The 6,270-nt window shown below is 33.0% G+C and overlaps 1 protein-coding gene across 2 annotated transcripts in view; it reads left to right on the top strand.

Annotated features, from left to right (window-relative positions):
• The first annotated feature begins 5,881 nt into the window (after nt 1-5,881).
• Nucleotides 5,882-6,270, top strand: part of LOC126884758 (1-phosphatidylinositol 4,5-bisphosphate phosphodiesterase epsilon-1-like) — an 890,827-nt gene continuing 890,438 nt past the window's right edge. For both annotated transcript variants that reach the window (XM_050650976.1, XM_050650975.1), the window contains exon 1: nt 5,882-6,058. The gene's annotated coding sequence lies outside the window, so the exon portion shown is untranslated. The remainder of the gene's footprint in view (nt 6,059-6,270) is intronic.

Genomic DNA, 6,270 nt, shown 5'->3' with positions numbered 1-6,270 from the left:
GTGATTTTATATAAAAGCGGCCTCCCATCCTCATTTTACCTTCTATTATAAGGATGTTTTACTCGTTATTTATAAAATCAAATAAACAAAAATATAAATGATTTTGAAATCAAACATAAAATATAACTTTGAATTCAATGATTTTTTTTTACTTTGCTATATTTTTTTATTTAAGAATAAGCAATCTTACAAATAGTAAATGACATGTATGACAATATTGTATGTAGTAAGGCAGAAATCATAATTTCCTGAAAAAATATAATATGAATTTGATGTAATTAAGATAAAAGTAAAATAAAATTTTGAGAATTTTTCAGTTATGTGTTAAGTTGGAGTTTAGTAAATCAATTATACAAGAGAGTACAAATACAAGTACAGTGCAAATACTTTCATGTAACAATATTTAAAATGTTAATACAACACAATAATCTAAACATTACTTTATAATTTCCGCATTAAAGTAAATTTTTGAGCAAATTCATAGATTATTTCATCTTTTTTAAGCTCATTCAAAGCTTCTTTTTTCTATAGCCATTAGCATACATGTTTCCAAGCGATCTTGTGTTAAAGTACTTCTTACCCGATTTTTTTATGTATTTGAACGTTGAAAAGCTTCTTTCGCAAGATACTTATGTCACTGAAAAACTTAATAAATGCTTATAATATACTATTTAAATTTGGATAAACACACTGAAGCAAAACAGCGTAACAGTAAGCTATACAATCTTTACACTTTTTAGTACCACATGGAGGTGAAGTTTTCACGATATCAACAACATTGTCATTTGTTACTTCATGTTCATTATCACTTAGATTAATAATCCTTTATATTTTCTGTAGACTGAACATATTCATCATTAACTCGATCTTCTATAATTTCAGTATTTTGCAAAATCCTATTTTTTAATACAATCGATTTATCAGCAAAATCCACGAATTCTTCTATAATTGCAGTCCCAAGTCCCAGATATGGCAGGATAACAATTTCTGAATTTTTCAGTAAATGATTTAAATGCCGTTAAAGGTATACCATTTTTTATTGTATCAAAATTTCTAGGATGTAGAGTGATTGTATCATCATAAAACGATTTGTCTTGATCAAATCGTTTTTTGATACTTCCAATAATTTCGTCAAAATTGTGCAAAACTTTTTTCCTTTTTTTATTCTGCACAGTAGGTACATACATCATACATGTTTGAAGAAAATTTTACAACCATAAATATACTTGTAGGCATGAAAATAAATATTATCTGTAGCAATCTATTTATGTATATAGTCTTATTCAATTATCTACTTAACTTGTATTTTACAATTAAAAAAAATTTAATTTTTTTGAAATGTTTTTTAATAGATACTATTAACCAAATTAGCATTCGATTAGAAACTTAAAAAATATTTTTTTAGTTATATCTAAAATTTTTTGTGAACCTCTTTGACCGGCCTCAAGAGGCCGCGGCCTCTCGGTGATTGCACCGATTCATTTATATGACCAGCACGCCACTGGTATAGTGTAGCCAAGTTAAAAAAGTTGTATGTTAACTTGGGAAATGATCACTAAAGGAGCAATAATTACTATAAAGAAGACACAACTTGAGTTGATACCGCTATCCTAGCCGAAAAATTACAGTTGTCAATAAATAATAAAATACATAATTGGACTAAAAAATTAAAAATCAAACTAAATTAATCTAAATCAATTCACGTTAATTTTACAAATAAAAAAATCCACAGCATTCCAATTAAGTAGAATAAATGATGCCCAAATAACATATGCATCTTGCGCAAAATACTTAGGTTAGGTATCACACTTGATGCAAGACTTCGCTGAAAAGTCCATATTTAAAATAAAAGGTAAGAACTAGGTATCCGTTGCAAAAATGTAACGTTTGTATTAACTGATGAGATAGACCAGTGGTTCCCAACCTTTTAAGTCTGGCGACCCACCTTCTGATGTATATCATATTCACGACCCATCCTTCATCGATTGTAAGCCCGACACATTGGGACCAATTAGTTCCATTTTCGCGAATAAAACTATCCAAGGAATCGAAAATGTTTTGGCCAGTTGTAGTGGTGTTTAGTATGTGGCAAAATAACACTTCTTCTTCAACTGATCCATTGATATTAAACCTTACTAAGCATAATAACTTTGTCAGCAATCTCTACTTTCGTCAGTTGTAAAGAATAAAAGTCAGTTTTTTCATAGCAGATATTAAACGCTCCTTTACTTTAACAGTTCTTTGAAAAAACATCAAAGGTTTATTTACGGTTTCTGGATGTTTAGTTGAAATGTGGTTGAAATGAAGTTTTGAAGGCTTCATACTTTCATTAGCCAATTTCATTCACAAGGTTTAGAAACAAAGGGATACATTGAGGTATAGGTTCTTTTTCCATATCTATGAACGTGAATCCGTATTGAAGGTATTCAGGACAATATTTTCGTAACAGTATCTTCCCTTTCTTAACATTTGAAAATACTTGAGGTACTTTAGTGTCATTGCAAGTAGATGGACGATTAGGCTCACCTTCGCCAGTAGATTTCAGTTTTCTCTTCACACAAGACCCACTTTTCAGCCAGTTTTCCATTGTTAAATAGTAAGTATAAAAAGTAGTGAAAACTTTACTACTTTTTTTAAACAAAAACAACGCTAAAAAGTGTATCAGATCACTGTCGTATATTATTATCGGGCCAATACTAGAGCCACACTGAGAACGAGAACAAGAACAGAGTTTTGGGTCCGAGTAATGTGGAATGTGGGAAAAACCGGTCTGTATGCTACTCAGCTACTGTAAGAGCCACGCCGCGACCCACCTAAAATCCTCCCGCGACTCACTAGTGGGTCGCGACCCACCGGTTGGGAAACGCTGAGATAGACTAAGAGCCGCTATAGGTGAAAATTCTTAATCATTTTAGGCACGACGGGACCCTATAACTTAAATAGTAGAACCTAAAAGAAAACGTTTGAGCACTGTGCCGTCACTTTTCAGTGGCACATGCGTCTACAGTGGCGCATCAAACTTTCCACTTATGGACGGGATACATAAATTAAAAAATACCCTCCCTCATTACCAGAATTTAATTTTTTTCATTTTTTTAAGTTTTATATGATTAAGACATAAGATTCATCGTAATTTTAACCGACCACCCCCTTCTCCCTGCCCCCACCATCAAAAAATTTATTTTTCGATTTTATTTTTTTTTTGGTGGGATGCAATCAATTTTAAAATTTTAAAAAATGTACACGCATAGTTAAGGCTTTTATAAAACACGTCTATTTTTTATAGACCTGTAGGTTGAATGTACATAACCTCAAAAAAATTTTAAATTTTTTTTTTTGAAAAAAAGTATATAACTTTTTTTTGAGGATAGCTGAAGACCTAATTTTTTCTTATTCTTGTGTATTTTATCAAACACTATATTTATAATTTTTTTCAGATTTTTCTGTAACGCTAGTCACCTTCAAAAATCCAAAAAACTGTTTTTTAAGGGGGTTTTGGGGGGTTTAAACGTGTTTTTCTGATTTCTAAATATTCTAAAGAACTCAGTTACTTCAAGTTATATATAACCTATAAAAACAAAATTGATTTGATATATTATGAAGTCTATAAAATAGGGAAAATCCCCCAAAACCCCTCAAAAAACAGTTTTTCGGATTTTTGAAGGTGGGGAGGCTTACGGAAAAAATCTGAAAAAAATTAAAAATATAGTGTTTGATAAAACACACAAGATTAAGAAACAATTAGACCTGCAGCTATTCCTCAAAAAAAGTTATACGCTTTTTTGAAAAAAAAAATTCTTTTAATTTTTTGAGGTTATGTACACTCTACCTATGGGTCTATAAAAAATAGGCATGTTTTATAAAAGCCTCAACTATGCGTGTGAATTTTTTTAAATTTTAAAATTGATTGCATCCCACCAAAAAAAAAAAAATAAAAAACGAAAAATGAAGTTTTTGATGGTGGGGGCAGGGGGAAGGGGGTGGTGGGTTAAAATCATGATTAATCCTATGTGTTAATCACATAGAACTTAAAAAAGTAAAAAAAAATAATTCTGTTGGTAAGTTCTGTTAACTTTTAATTTATTTATCCCGTCCATAAGTGGAAAGTTTGATGCGCCACTGTCGACGCATGTGCCACTGAAAAGTGACGGCACAGTGTGCAAACGTTTTCTTTTAGGTTCTACTATTTAAGTTATAGGGTCCCATCGTGCCTAAAATGATTAAGAAATTTCACCTATAGCGGCTCTTAGTCTAAGAAGACACTCAGCATTGTCCATACATAACAAACAACTGCGCTCGTTGATGCTCCTTGATATATCAGCAATGTCGCCTTCGCAAGGATCTTGAAATGGAAGATGTAGATAAAATTATCAAGAAAGTGGCAGGTAGTCACTAACAATGGCTCCATATGTCATGTAAACATCGAGGATCCAGCTTCTTTATAATACTGGGTTGGAAAGAATGCTTAAACGAAGGCTTAAAACAACCCTTTGAGTAAGTGTCAAGTGTTAACTAGTAGTAAAAGCAGAGAATAATGCTGTGTTGTGTTAGCTAGCTTACAATCAAACGGCCAAACTCAAAATAGAAGACCAGTTAACTGATACAATTGTAATATAACGAAAAATACGACAGGGATGTATTTTATCTCCACTGCTATTCAATATTTATTCTGAATGGGTATCTAAAGAAGCTTTAGACGGTTGTGGGAAAGGAATATTAATAAACGGTGAATGGCTGAAAAACATTAGATATGCAGATGACGTCATAGTTTTTGCCGATAATCTGAATGATTTACAGATATTAACTAATTGCATAACATAAGTCAGTAACAGATACGGACTAGCTCTTTATAGAAAGAAGACCAAATTTATGACAATTAGTAAAAAAACAATACTAAACGCTCTACTTACAATCAACCAAGAGAATATCGAAAGATTTGAGCAATATACATATCTGGGCACGAATTTAAATAGCCAATGGGATCACTCAACAGAAATTAAACTGCGAATAATAAAAGCAAAAGCGGCATTCGTCAGAATGAGACCCATTTTCAACAGTTGAGACATATCATTAAAAACAAAATACTGTCTGTTGACATGCTACATATTCACAGTTCTGATCTACGGAATGGAAGCGTGAACACTAACTGTTGCATCTATGAATTGAGTCGAAGCTTTCGAAATGTGGTGTTATAGGCGCATCTTACATATATCCTGGGTTGACCGAAATAATAATGTGGAAGTCCTGCGTAGAATGGGGAAAGAGTGTGAAATTCTCATGACCATCAAAACTAAAAAATTAGAATATCTAGGACATCTAATGAGAAATCAAGAACGTTACGGCCTTCTCCAACTGATTCTCCAAAGGAAGGTAAACGGTAAAAGAGAACCGGGAACAAGGCGAATTTCCTGACACCAAAATTTACGAAAGTCGTATAACACGACCACCACTGAACTGTTTCGCGCTGCGGAAAACAAAGTCAAGATAGCCATGATGATCGCCAACAAACAGAACGGATAGGCACTTAAAAAAAAAGAAGTGTGTTAACTGTAGCACCTACTTGTTAGATAAAAATACGAGGACACCATAGGGTTAAGCTCTTAGAATTTATGTATGTTTTAGTGATTAAGTCAAAGAAGAATAAATTGATAATTGGTCAACTATCACCAGATTTCAGAAGTGTAAACTTAGCTTGGGTCTTTAATAAAAAAACTATTGTTATAAATAATATATAAATATTAATAAACGGAAACGGGTCTTCATCCCTTCGGTGGAAAGGGCCAACGTCGCGACGCGCACTCTCGCGCATCGGTCCGCTCCGCCGCGACGCCGTACCGTCGACCAGGAAGGGATGCCATCGCCACAGTAGGGAGTTTATCTGTAGCAGCGTCAAGTGCGAAAGCAGTCAGTTTTCCCGAGCGCGTCGTCACAACAGCAAGCCAGATCTTCTTGCCAATAACAGATTTGATCACACAAAGTGTTTAGTTTTGCGCAACATGTGCTATCCATAGTCGCGGCGACTATGGAAGAGTTTTGAGAGTTGAGGCGCGCCCATTTTGTAAGTTTTTAAGTGTTATTTTTGCCCTTGTACCTCTATTTGTTGTATGTTTTCGGTTATTTTTGTGATGTTTTTAAGTGTTTTGGTTTTTTGTTTTGTGTCTGTGTTTTTTTTACAACAGAGTTTTGCTTGCAGGGTGAGATTTTTTTATTTTTTCCTTTTTTGATTATTTTTATATATTTTTAATTTTAAGTAATTTTCTACTTCTATAT

This window comes from Diabrotica virgifera, chromosome 5, assembly GCF_917563875.1.
Source record: "Diabrotica virgifera virgifera chromosome 5, PGI_DIABVI_V3a".
NCBI classification, from domain to species: domain Eukaryota; kingdom Metazoa; phylum Arthropoda; class Insecta; order Coleoptera; family Chrysomelidae; genus Diabrotica; species Diabrotica virgifera.
The sequence above is the reverse complement of the archived record's forward strand: the minus strand, read 5'-3'. Positions and strand labels throughout refer to the sequence as shown.